Raw genomic sequence first — 14,355 nt, 5'->3', positions numbered from 1 at the left:
ATTGCTATGCAAAAAAAGTTACTTATGGCGCACCGCTGGCTGGTGCGCCATTGCTATCTAAAAAAAGATTTCTAATGGCGCACCACTCGGGGGTGCGCCATTGCTATCAAAAAACATACTAATGGCGCACCGCTAGGGGGTGCGCCATTAGTAATCTTCCGCCTAGCTAATTCGCCTGATCCCTTCTTCCCTCCCTCGCCACACCCACACGCCCCCTCCTTCCGCTGCGCGGTCGCCGTCCCCCAACGCCATAGCCGCGCCTCCGTGCTCCCCTCGCTCTGTCGCTGATCCCAGAAGCACCGCCGCGTCTCCCTCGTCCTCCCCGACGGCTCACGCGACTGGAAGAGCCCCGAAGCCTCGTCCCCGACCCCTTCTTCCTCTTTCGGCCGCGGAGATCACCGGCGACCCCACGCCGTTCCCAGCCCTCCCTAGTAAGCCCCCTGCCTCCCCTCCCCCGCGCCCCTCACTTCTCCGTGGCTAGGGTTCCAACGCCCCTCTGACTTCTTGGGCTTACCTCGAGCCGGGTCGCGCGCTAGGGTTCCAGCGTCGCCGCCGACCTCGCCACCGCCTTCCCGGACCTCGCCGCCGTCCCCGAGGAGCAGCTGCGCTCCAACGACCAGCTCCAGCAAGACGAGGTACCCCCTCCTGAAACTCCGTGCTTCACCCTAAACTGCTGCTGCTGTATCCTGAATTAAAATAAATTAAATGAACTGCTGTTGTATCATTTATGATGTTTTTCTGAACATCTCCTTATCTTTGATCCAAGCAAACCTAGCTGATTTTTTTGTAAATCTCCTAAAAACGCAACCCTTAAAAAATTCAGTGTTAAAGAATTTTTATGATTTTTGAGTAATCAAAATTCAGTGTAGAAATGGGTAGTTAGAAAGCAATTTGTGATTTATGTAGCCATTTTTTGTGACAAAAGTATGTGGTACTGCATATTTCACAAAAATACCTTTATCTTTTGATTTAGTTTGTGCCCTGACCTTGTTACGGATGCTCCAGCTGTTTGTACATGAGATAATCCACCAAATTCTGGTACTTCCATGTTGCTGCTAGTAGTGACCTGACAGCACAGCCATACTTAGACCTTCAGAAGGTCAATCTTCAGTTTATTTGACTTTTGAGCCTGCTAGTAGTAACTTGGCAGCCATTCAAGGATGTCTTGGTTGTTCAGAGGCCATCAATTGTTGTTATGTGATGACCTGATTTCTTGTCTTCCAATGGCATTTGACATTGTGATGACCAACTCATTGATTTGTCATACCCATACTAAACAAAGGTTAGGTTTAGAGATAGTGTTGCATTGTTGAGTTTTACTCCTTTTGATGTAGTAAATTTATTGACTGGTGTTTATCTTACCCTGTTCCATTGAGTAGTAAATCATTATTGGCTTGTATAGATGTCAGCATGCTCCCTTTCTACTCATTTTGGAGAACCTGTTCTTCACTTCTAAGAGTTGTTGTATTGAATGGTAGTTCTCATCCATTGGGGTTTTGATTGACATGGCACATTTGCAATGGAGTTTTATATATCTTTAACCATTGTTCATTAACAGCAAGTCAACAACAACATCAGTAAAATTCAGTTAATTAACTGAAGAAGAGAAGAGAGAAAGTAGAGAGCAAGAGGAGTACTTGCATTAACTGAAACGTTTTACTTTAAACTTGCAAAATTGCAGTACTCCCTAAAACTACTGCAAGCAAGAACTACTGTTGGAGGGCACTACTGTAGGGCAGAAGAGAAAGAGAAGAGAGAAGAGAAAAAAAGTGAGAAGATATTCTCTGGTCTACTGAAACTTGCACTACTGCAATTTACTCCTGGGATACAATAGTTCTTTGCAAATTCTCTGCTCTACTCCACTACATGCACTGCAATACACTACTCCACTGCATGTTTAATCAGTTAACAGAAAAAGGTACAGAACAAGCAAATGTAAGAAAAGAAGAGAGCTTGTACTGCCAGTAGATCATCAGGAAGTTCACCAGAGATATTCAAGTTAGAAAGACTCCCAGGGGTAGATGAAGAGAGAATATCATGAAGGAACAATTTAGTTTTAATTAATGGAAAAGTTGCATTTACTTGTAATTAAAGGAACAATTTTAGTTAATTATAAATATTCAATAGCAGCAGAGGCAAGCCGTAGCAGTAGCAGGAGATGCCAGCTTTTGATATGCATGCATGCATTCTTAGCTTGTTTATATTCATTCTTGTAAACTGAACATGCTCATCTATCTATCTATCTACCTGCTTAAGTATGTATGTATGCATTGTATTTTCATTTCCTTTGGAAAGTAAAGTTTATTTCCTGGCTGGCTGGCATGATGGCTCATGGATCCCTCAGCTGCAGCTGCAGCTGGAGCTCAATCTGATCTCATCTGAAATGACTCTATAAATAGAGAGTGTAGTTAGTTACAGAGTAGCAGAAATAGTTGTTGGATGCAGTTACTTGCATGCGCCTGGCTAATGAAAAAAACTTTATATATATTCATACTGATGTTGACTCTATAAATCATACTTATTGGACATGTTTTACGTGTTGATCCATCAATTGATCACATTGAGAAAGACTTGTAAATATGATGATCATCTTTTACAGAAAACAATTTTCAGCAAAGGTCATGTCTCCGACCATCGTGTTGTGATGATTTTGCGGTACCCCGAGAGGCCCTTGAGTTTGCTGGAATGTCGATTAACTTCCGTTCCGGTAAATTCGGGTACTCCATATGTCCTATTTTCAGCAAAGGTCAAGCTGAAATTTTCCGTGAATTTTAGCATGACTTTGCTAAAAATAGGACATATGGGGTACTTGCGACTAATGCAAGGGCCGGGGTATCTTAGTACTTAATTAAGTAGGATCAACTGCCCTCGCTGACAAACCGTAAATGATGAAAACTTAACTTAGCATTTAGGGTGCCTCAGCGTCGACAAACCCTAAATTATAAAACCTTGTCTTTTAGGGTGCGTCGGTGTCGATAAAAACCTAAATGATGAAAACTTAGGCTTTTAGGGTGCCTCGGCGTTGACAAACCATAAATGATAAAAGCTTAGCTTTTAGGATGCCCGAGTGTCGACAAACCCTAAATGATGAGACCATGATCTTGTTCCTTGACAATAACCAACTTTTTGACCAAACTTTTTTCCTATTTAGGGCGAAACATGGTCCACAACGATGAGGCCGGCAGTTCAGGCAAGCAATTCTGGGAGCTGTCCCAGGAGATGGAGGAAGAACCTCACCACTATGAGGATGCCACGGAAGACACTGATCATGACTACACAACCCCTAGTGGCGTCGGGGATGACACCACTGATGGTGCCGCCGAGGATTCCACCACTGATGATGGCAGCGCACGCACAGATGGCAGCCAACCGAAGAGGCAACGGAAGGACCGGCGCCCGAACGTGCTCGGCACCGTCAAGGAGGAATTTACTGAAGTGAACTCCGACGGGCATCCAATGGCGCCCAAAGAATTAGTCAAGGGGTACTCAGTTCAGCTCGGGTGCATTCTCCGGAGCACCGTCTCGATCAACACCGTGAACCTAAGGCATAAGGGCCGAGGGAATTTGCGCAGCCTCCTCTTCACGAAGCTGCACGAACGATACAAGTTCCCCGCTGACTTTGCAAACACACGCCTCTCAGGGAATAATGTGAACAGTGCCGCCCTCACGAGGATCAGCACGGCCCTGTCTACTTGGAGAAGCACGGTGAAGAAAATGATTGACAAAGGTGATAGTTATGAGAAGATCAAGGCAAAAAATCCTTCGATCAGCGAAGATGACTACAAGGAGTTCAAGATCAAGTGCGAGAGCAGCGCAACCGTGGAATCAAGTCAGTGGGGGAATGAAATGCAAGAGTTAAACTTAGGGGTCCACCAACTTGGTCCCGGCGGTTACAGAGTGGCGGAGCCTATATGGGACAAGGAGGACGCGGAGCGTGCCGAGCAAGGCCTACCGCCCCGCTTCGAGAAATACCGTGACAAGCAGACCAGGAACTATGTCAGGGCCCGGTACAAGGAGGACCCGGTAACAAAGGAGCTTACCATGGATCCGAATACCAAGGCCCTTGAGCTTGTTCTTGTAAGGAATACACCCCCGCGTAATTAGCTCCATATGGTCGCATTCTAGTTAATGAAGCCAAATTTCTAAATGGTTCACATTCCTTTCGCAAGAGACTGAAAGCAGTAGCGCAGGATCGTCTCAGAGCTCCCCATGGGATAACACTCTAAATAGGGTGTGGAACATAATGAAAAACAAGGATAAGCTCAGTAAGCCGTCGTTAGCTGGTCGTGTGGCCGGCAAAGGCTTGTCCACAAAATGGTCGTCATACTATACCGCCGGTGGGCGAAAGGAGAAAAGGACCAGCTCGGTAAGCCAGCCGCACGAGGTTCAAGAACTCAAGGCACAAGTGGCGCGGATTCCGGAGATTGTCCAAGAGCAAGTGCAACAACAACTGGGAACGACGCTCACCGCCATGGTGCCTACCTTGAATTAGGGGCTGACGACGTGGATTGCGGGCGGCCAACAGGGGCCGCCCTGGGTTCCCAGCTTCACGGCCAGCAACTCGCACAACGCACAGGCGGCGCGGTGTCTCCGGCCGAGGCGCTATTCGTGTCTCCTGCGCCGGCACGGGCATTGGAGCTTAATGCACCCGGGTGTACGCCGGCCGACACCTCGCCAGCAAGCGGCCCCTCCGTCAGTTGCACGTCCGCCATTGGCGGTGCCTCGACATTAGCCGAGCTCGACGCCATCACAGTAACTAAGCCTCTCGGCCGATGACTTCATCTCCTTGCCTTTGACTGGGCATCCCTGACGCCCTACATGCTTTCACAGGCCACCGCCGAGTTTCCATGCACTCTCTTGCACTTCGTGGGCGGCGAGTTGATCGATGTCACCAAGGGCAGAATCGTTCAACCGGGCAACCCCGTGTTCCACGGTAATCCGATGCCACCCACCGTGTATAGGGTTGAACTGGTTCGGGTGCTGCCAGGCTGCGACGAGTTGTTACCTCCAATTCGACCCGCTGGGGCCGACGAAGATGATGTGATGACCCTTAGCGCCTGCCTAAGCTGGCCCCTGCTTTGGCCGAAGAGCCAGATTCGTTTGGGGGTGGGGGACACCACGCCACAGACAACACCGCCAGTTGTGCCGGCACCAAGCCATGGCAAGACCGCCGCAACGCTATCGGACATGCCGGACATACCTATGGCACAGGATCCGGACATGCATATGGCACAGGATCCGGACGACGACGACAACGATGATGGTACATTTACCAACGTCGTTAAGTACTTTGCCGAACAAGGGTACGGTGACGAATTCCGCGGGCCTCCTTCTCTAGAACACAACCCTGAAAAAGACGACCACGATCTAGCTGGTACCGCGGAGAAACCCAATTACAACAGGCGTCGTCTAGCGTCCAGTTCTCAGGAGACGCCTCCAGCTGCCGCCTTCACCAAGCCTCAGATAGCCGAGGTGCGAAATATTATCAGCCCCAACACACTCAAGAAGGTGGTCTCTAAGCAGTACTCGATCCCATTACAGCAGATGAAGAAGAAGGAATAGAAACGAAAGAATAACAAGGGCGGTGCAAGCCAGCCGGAACCGAGTATGATCTGTGCTCAGGACGGGCCACCTTTCACCTAAGGATATCTTGAGGAGGGTGCATGTGGCGGGTAGGGCGATGCTACATACTAATCTGCTCAATGCTGCAACCAGTGCTGTGTGGAGTCTGCATGACAGTGTTCTTTCTTTGGAGAAGCGGCGTCTCTCCCAAAATGATGTGGCATACCCGGTTTTCGTGGCCAAGATGCCAGAGGGCAAGGGCTTTGTGGATAGCACCATCGGGGGTACGATCGTCCTCCGGTTTGATGACATCTTCGCTATGTTTAACCTTCATCCGCTGCACTACACCTTCGTTCGGCTATTTTTGCTGAGTATGGAGATGCGGATCATTAGAGATAAGATCCCAGACATCGGGATAGTCGACCCCTTCTACATGCGTGCCAAGATCTTGGGCAGCGGTGGGGACCGACAAGTCACGAGTTCACACCTCGAAGGCGTCATTCTTGCAAACCCAGATAAGGATAACTTCCTCATGCCTTACTTTCCCGAGTGAGTCATCCCCTCACCGCCCCGTAACATATGATTTCTTAGATTTCAATCATTCTTTTTTTCTAACATTCCATGTTTTGTGCAGTGACACACATTGCACACTCATCCTCTTAAGCCCGAAATATTCCATGGCCACATATTTCGACCCGGACCGTGAGTCGAAGATAGACTACACAAATATCAAGAAAGTTCTTGATGATGCTCTCCCCGGCTATGCCAGATCTAGAGGCACCTTCAAGATGCTAGTTCGTAGGTACGGCAAGCACGTGTTCACCCACAATACGATGTTCCCCTGCGTCAGGCAGCCGCCTGGCGGTCAGAAGGATGCCTACTATGCCCTCCATCACATGCAGGCGATTGTACGTGACCATAATCACCTTCTTCTACCAAATAATCTCAAATATTTGGCCACACGCTTGTCGGCAATCCAGGACGTGGACATCAGACAAGAATTCTTTCGCATCCAGTCGGAGTTTGCGGAAATCATCCATTAAGATCTCCTTCGTACCTCGGGGCAGTTCTACCATAGATCTCAACCGTCCAACAGTGAGATGGAAACAAGGCTACAAATGTTGGCTGACAACGCCCGCAATTTCATGACCATCACGAAAGATGGCAACTTCATCCACGCTCTGGTCCCATGAGTTGAGTCGAAAGTAGTGATACTATGTAGTTCTGAATTGTTGATTGGCTTATGTTGTAATATTAAACATTAATGAACTTGTATGTCTCTTTGGTTTGGACAGTCGTTCAACTTATATGTAATCGATGCTATTTATTAGTAGGACCATGAATCGTGCTATTAATGTGTTGCTTTTCTCTTTCGATCCTTTTGTTGCATACTTATATATTGCTTATGTATTGTCTATGAATTGTTACTAACATTTTGTTTGGCTAGTGCATAGAGATGCCGTCATATGTCATGTACAAGGGTAAGGTTCCCGGAGTCTACGACGACTAGGAGGAGTGTTCGAGACAGGTTCACCGTTTCAGCGGTAACAATTAAAAAGGGTACACCACTAGGGCGGAGGCGGAAGTTAGATACGCGCGCTATCTAGCGGGAGAGAGGAGGGAGCGTTGGAGGAACCGTATAAAGACTAGTTTCATCGCGATTATGATCATTGTGATGACCGCAGCTCCCTTCTATGTGATGGTAGTTTAGATGATCGATAACGACTTGTAATGTGAAGACAAACTCGCTACTCGCGGTTTTGAGACTTGCAATGTTCTAACTTTGTTCGGTATTTTAAATTTGGAGACTAATATGATGAATTGTATTCGGAGACTAATCTTCTATTGTATTCGATAAATCTGTTGTTTATACGTTGTGCTCTCTATATTATGTGCAGTAATATGTTTTGTAACCTGTGCAAATATCAGAAAAGAAAAAAAAATAATCCCTAATATTCATACTAATGGCGCACCACTCAGCGCACTAATGGCGTACTACAGAAAGGACACTAATGGCGCATCATCCCCTAGTGCGCCATTAGTAAGCCAAAGCACATGGCTAAATATGGCCCCCTGGGAGGCATACTAATGGCGCACTGTGGGCTATACTAATGGAGCACTGCCTGGTGCGCCATTAGTATACCAGATACTAATGGCGCACCTATGGTGCGCCATTAGTAAAAAATTCTAATGGCGTGGTGCTAGTGGCGCACCTGTAGTGCGCCATTAGTAGGCAAAACAGGTGCGCCACTAGTAGGCCTTTTCCTAGTAGTGCAGGTTACAGACAAAGTGGCCAGCCCCCCGCTAACTCCTTTTTACCAAAGGCTACTGCGACCATTCTGACTGAAGCAGCGTTGGGTCAGGAATGGGAGCACCTAATTCTAAGAGCGGCGAGGTTTGCTAATGCATAAGTTATAGCTTACAAAACACCAATGGAAAAGAGGTAAAACTTATCTGTTTGGCATGCCGGGGATCGCAGTGCCGGGCAATATTCTCAACTCCTTGTCGAAGCCAAGTCCATGGTAAGGACCTACAATTTCATGTAGATGAGAATGAATGCTGGATGCAATCCTATCAATATGCATATGCAGATGCTCATGAAAATGCTTATGAAGTGATCTAGAATGCTCATGCATGCATGAAATCTAGGTTGGGGGCCCCCCCTACAACGCTTCTTTATTTTCTCTTGCATGGGGTCATCGCCCCGGCTTTTTACAAGGGGTTACATGCAGCTGAGGCAAGGCCTGTACAAATGGGTGGTTGCCGGGCAGGGCCCGGAAGCCTCGCACCTTACGGGTAGAACTTGCGAAGATGCTCAATATTCCATGATTTTTGCAATAGAGTGCCATCTCTGGTCTCCAGACGGACTACGCCAGGTCTAGTGAATCGTACTCCCGGTAAGGGCCTTCCCACTTCGGTGACAACTTGTGTGTACACTTGGCAGAATGAATGCGCCTAAGGACAAGGTCACCTTCCTCAAAACACCAGGAATGAACCCTACAGCTATGATAGCGACGTAGGGCTTGCTGATAGTGTGCAACAGGCATAGCAGCCCAGAGATGGTTCTCCTCGAGTATCACAGCATCATCACGCAGGTGCTGATCTTCCATGATTTCATCGTAAGAAAGTACTCGAGGGGGCCCGTAAATGAGTTCCTTGGGGATAACTGCTTCTGCCCCATAGACCATGGAGATGGGAGTCTTCCCGATAGCTTGGTTTGGTGTCGTTCTGAGGGACCAGAGAACTACCGGCAGCTCCTTGATCCACTGCCTGTCGTGCCTCTGCAGCATATCAAAGGTTCTTGTCTTGAGTCCGTGTATCACTTCAGCGTTCGCCCTCTCAGCTTGTCCATTGCTCCAGGGGTGTACCACACAGGTGAATGAGATCTTGCATCCAAGGCCATGAACATATTGCATGAAGCCGCGACTTGTGAACTGCGTGCCGTTGTTGGTGATGATCCTTGCAGGAACTCCAAAACGACACACCATATCTTTCCAGAACTTGAAAGCTAATAGAGCAGTCACCTTTCTCACGGTAGTCACTTCCGGCCACTTTGTAAACTCGTCGATGACAGCGAAAAAGAATTCAAAGCCCCCGATTGCTGGGGGGAAGGGGCCGAGGATATCGAGCCCCCAGTCCAAAAATGGCCATGATCAAGGGATTGTCTGAAGCGCTTGGGCAGGCAGGTGTTTTTTCTTGGAATGCAACTAGCAGGCTTCACACTTAGTGACTAGCTCGACTGCATCTTGGAGGGCTGTGGGACAAGAGAATCCTTGCCGGAATGCTTTCCCAACAAACGCCCTTGATCCAATGTGGGATCCGAACATTCCTTTGTGTATCTCAGCCAGTAGTTCCTTTCCTTCTTCACGGCAGACACACTTCAATTTCACACTGTTGGGCCTCCTACAATACAAAGTGTCATCGACAAACTGATACATACTGGTCCTCCAGGCTACTTTTTCAGCTTTGTCTTGGTTTCCAGGAAGCTCTCTGGTTTGGAGGAAGCGGACAGTGTGCCTTGCCCAAGTTCAAGCCTGTGGCTCGGCAACAAGGACTAGCGGCACCTCCTTTGCTTCGGGAGCACCATTCTTGCACGCGGGGTCCATGGACCCGGCTGGAGGGGTGATCCGGTAGGCTACGAAGAGTTGTTTCCGGCAAGGTCTTTGCTGGTAGAGGATGGCTCTATCGGGAGAGGCTTTCCGGTGTCCAACTTTGTCCTCTTCCAAGCCATTGTTGCTCGGATACGGAGGGCTGAGGAAGACGGAGAACAAAAGTCCCTAGTTCCACAGGAAGCTTCTGCGCAACACACTTTGACAGATGATCAGGTATGCTATTTTCCGCACGGGGTACATACCATGTTCACAATCCGTCAAAGTGCTCCTCCAATCTTCTCACTTCCTCTACGTATGCCTCCATTAATGGACTTTGGTAATCCTTGTTAACTTGTCTCACCACCAGTTGTGAATCTCCTTGAATGATCATTTTCATAATTCCCAGTTCTACTGCGATCATGAGCCCGCCAAGGAGCCCTTCAAACTCTGTTGTATTGTTGGTTGCTTCTTCCCGGGCAAAATGCATCTGGACGACATAATTCAAGTGCTCCCTGGAGGGGGCGACAAGAAGCATGCCAACCCCTGCATCTTGTAGGGAAAAAGCACCATCAAAATACATAATCCATTCTTGGGATGATTCCTTGCCGGGGATAATTTTCTCTATCACTTCCTCATCAGGGGTTGGAGTCCATTCTACAATAAACTCTACCAATGCCCTGCTCTGGACAATTGATGTGCTCTCAAACTTCAAACCAAAGCTGGATAGCTCCAAAGCCCATTCCATGATTCTACCGGTAGCCTCAGGGTTTCGAAGTATTTGTTGCAACGGGAAATGAGTAACAACCATGATCTCATGGGCCTGGAAGTAGTGGTGCAGTTTCCTTGAGGCCATGATGGGACCAAAAATCAATTTTTGCACGCCAGAGTACCTCGATCTAGCCCCCTGTAATAAGGAGCTGACGAAGTACACTGGGCTCTGCACCACATTCTTCCTTGCCATGTCCTTGGGGTTGTCATCATTGTCGTGCTCGTTGCTGTTCTGATCCTTATCTGGCCCTACCGGCCTCTTTTCACTCTCTTTCTCATTCACTTCTCGATGTGCTACCAGGGCTACACTGACCACTGGGTTGGTTGCCGCTAAGTATAGCAACAATGGCTCCCAGGGTTTAGGTGCAACCAGGGTAGGCACAAAGGACAGGTAGGCCTTCAACTCTTGCAAAGCTGTGTCTGCTTCAGGGGTCCACTTCATAGGACCTGCCTTCTTCAAAATCTTGAAGAATGGCAGGGCACGCTCGGCAGACTTGGAGATGAATCTGCTTAGCGCGGAAACACATCCCGTCAGGTGCCTTACATCCTTAACTGTCCTTGGCGCTTGGATCTGCTCAATAGCCTTGATCTTGTTGTTATTAGCTTCGACTCCCCTGTGGGACACAAAGTATCCAAGTAGCTTGCCGGAGAGGATGCCAAACACACACTTCTCTGGGTTTAGCTTCAAGTTGATCTTGCGTAGGTTTGCAAACGTCTCCTCCAAATCCTGGATGATGGGTGCTCTATCCTTGGTTTCGACCACAATGTCATCCATATAAGCCTCAATATTTCTGTGCAGCTGAGGTTCAAAACCAATCTGGACTGCTTGCAAAGGTGGACCCGACACTCTTTAATCCTAATGGCATGTGGACAAAGCAGTACGTACCACATGGAGTGATGAATGATGTCTTCTCCTCATCTTCTTTGGACATGAAGATCTGGTGGTATCCATAATAGGTGTCCAAAAATGAGAGCAAATCACAAGCTGAAGTGGAATCCACTATCTGATCAATACGCAACAAGGGAAATGGGTCCTTCGAGCAAGCCTTGTTGAGATCCGTGAAATCAATGCACAACCTCCACTTCCCGTTTGCCTTCAGGACCACTAGTAGGTTTGCTAGCCAAGTGGGATGTAGCACTCCTCTGACCAAACCAGCTGCCTCATGTTTCTTGATCTCCTCTGCGATAAACTGGTGCATCTCCAAGGCTTGCTTCCGGACTTTCTGCTTAACAGGTCTGGCGTGTGGGCAGACAACAAGGTGGTGCTCGATTACCTCCCTGGGAACACCGGGGATACACTAGTGCAGGATGTTGCTAACGCGACACTACGATCAGAGACCCTTCGAGAAACTGTGGGCGATGCTATAATCGCAAACGGTGGTGTCAGAGAACCGTTAAAAATGTCCAAAACGTGTGTGATGATGGATGCATCAAACACGGTTCAGATTTTAGTTGCATGTGCGATGCAGGGCATACTGTTCAGTTCAATTAACTATTTGCGATGAGGAGTAACAAAAGAAATGGGCATCCAGATGAAGGCGTGTGCGATACACATCATATGGTTCACTAGAATGAACTGTTTGTGATTAGGCAACACAAAAGAAATGGTCAGCCAGATCAAGGTATGTGCGATATACAACATGTGGTTCACTTGGATGAACTATTTGTGTTGAGACAAGAGAACATAAACGGTTCAACATAACAAGATGTGTGTGATATGCGGCAAACAGGTCTGTAATCAGAAATGTGTGAGAAGACCGATAATAACACAGACGATTGCTGCTAATAAGACGTGTGTGTTGTGCGATGGGATTGCATACAAAACAACAACATATATATTACATGCATGATTAACCAAATTAAACATCCAATTACATAGGTGGCTACTACAACCATGGCATTTGCACACACCAAAGTAAACTATTACATGCATAATTTCATAGGTGGCTACTACACACATGACACTTCCACACACCAATAAAGTAAACTATATATTACATGCATGATTAACTAGCATAAACAATCATCTGATCATCATCTACTTCTTTTGATGCTTGCTCTGCTTGTGGCTCGATCCGGGCTTGCAGATTTGGGTAACGAGGCACTTCCTCATGTCAACGATCCTCCTATGCAACTCGTAGCATGTGTACACGCTCTTGGTCGCGATCCTGAGGTGAGGTTCATCCAGTCCCCGCATCCAGGCCCTGTGCCAGGATACGGCACTTGTTCTCTGGGCATCCTGCTTCATCTTTTCATAGTAGGGGTCGATGATGGCCGAGGTGAGTTCGACCATGAAGTCCTTCTTCGAGCTGCCCCAGACCCTGTAGTGGTCATGGATTTCGACAAGGTTCTCGCAGGCCAAGCCCGTAACGTTGAGCGCTTTTACATCGTCGGTGGTTTCCACCATGGCAAACTTGTAGTCAGTGCTGTTGACAAACCTGATGAAATGGTTGCAAGGCTCTCTGGCCATGTAGTAGTGGTATACGAGGACATGATGGCACACGCACAACTGGGCGATGGAAACCTTCTGATATATGCCGGGACTACCGTTGGTGTACTAGAGGTTGATGCCGACCACCTTGTACTTGTCTCCAGCAACCAACTACTCAACGGTGTTGATGTAGTCGTCCACCACGGCCGGGTCAATTGTGTACACCACTGAGAGATCTGTCTCCCTTGTGTGGGTCTCCACTTTATGCTTGCCAAACTCCATTGGAGCGCCGCTAGACATCCCCTCTCCATGTGTCATCGTGGGTGTGCTTGTTGTGTTGTGGGGTGCGATCGAAAGATTGAAGAGACTAAGGTTATAATGGCCGCGGGAATTAAAGGGGAGGCCGGACGCCACGTCCTAATGGCAGTTCTAATTTTCAGCGCGTAATTCCATCATGCCGCAGGTAACTACATCGCGTGGCAACGCGCGGGGCGCAACCGCATGCATATGGGGCCCCCGACGTGATCGTGCGCAGGCCCAACAGCTGGCAGAGCGCGCGCGGAGGGACACAAACAATGCGCTCCGTGGTCACCTCAACGGCGATCAACCATATATATGCATATAGCAGTTGAACACGCAAGGAAAAGTTGTTCACAACCCGAGCACACCGACGAACGCGAGCAGAGCGCGCCGCGGCGCCTAACGGCAAGCACAACACGCTGCGGCGCCTAACGGCGAGCAGAGCTTGCCAAGGGATGCGAGCAGAGGCCGGCGCCGTGTGTGTTGTGGGAAAACGCTTGCTGGTATATAACCTTAAATGTAACCAGCAAAATGATAATGCATGTTACAAAAGTTATATAACTGGAAACTATGTTCAAATACGAATCTGACGATATAATCTTTGGCGACATGAATTCATATTTTATTAATTAAATCCTACTTATAATGCAGGACGGGCGTATAGTAGTTAAATAAATCGCAAACGTTTTTTCATTAAACGTATGTGTACGTGTCCTTTCGTCCTTCTCTCGCACATCTTGTCACCTCGCTGCCGCACACGGTTCAAGCGCAAGCTGAGCAGTGCGCGGGGGCGTTATTTTGGTCAAACGGTGCTAAGCCCGTTCCTGCGCAAGCTTCCCGCCCGACTCGGTGAAATCCCCCAAAATCCCAATGCTTATCAGCCTACTATATAAACCCTGATGGACGGCGAGTCCTGCGTCGCATTTTTCCCTCCCTCCCTGTAGCTTATCTCGTTTGCTTCTCCCAAAATCGGCAATGGCAGCGGACTTTCATTGACGCTCAGCCACTCTGCTATCATCAGAGCACAGCTCCAGCTGGGAGGATACACCACGGCGGCGGCGCAGTCCCCGGCGTAGTGTAGTGCCCGCGGCGTCCCAGTTGGGTGTGCGCGGAACACGCACCACACGCTCGGCCGTCGGTGCCCGTCGGCAGTTGTTGCCGGCCGCCGTTGCCGCCACAGCTCCGTGAAAAGCCAGGGCCATC

Source organism: Triticum dicoccoides, chromosome 1B, assembly GCF_002162155.2.
Source record: "Triticum dicoccoides isolate Atlit2015 ecotype Zavitan chromosome 1B, WEW_v2.0, whole genome shotgun sequence".
Classification (NCBI taxonomy): Eukaryota; Viridiplantae; Streptophyta; class Magnoliopsida; order Poales; family Poaceae; genus Triticum; species Triticum dicoccoides.
Note: the sequence above shows the minus strand (reverse complement) of the source record.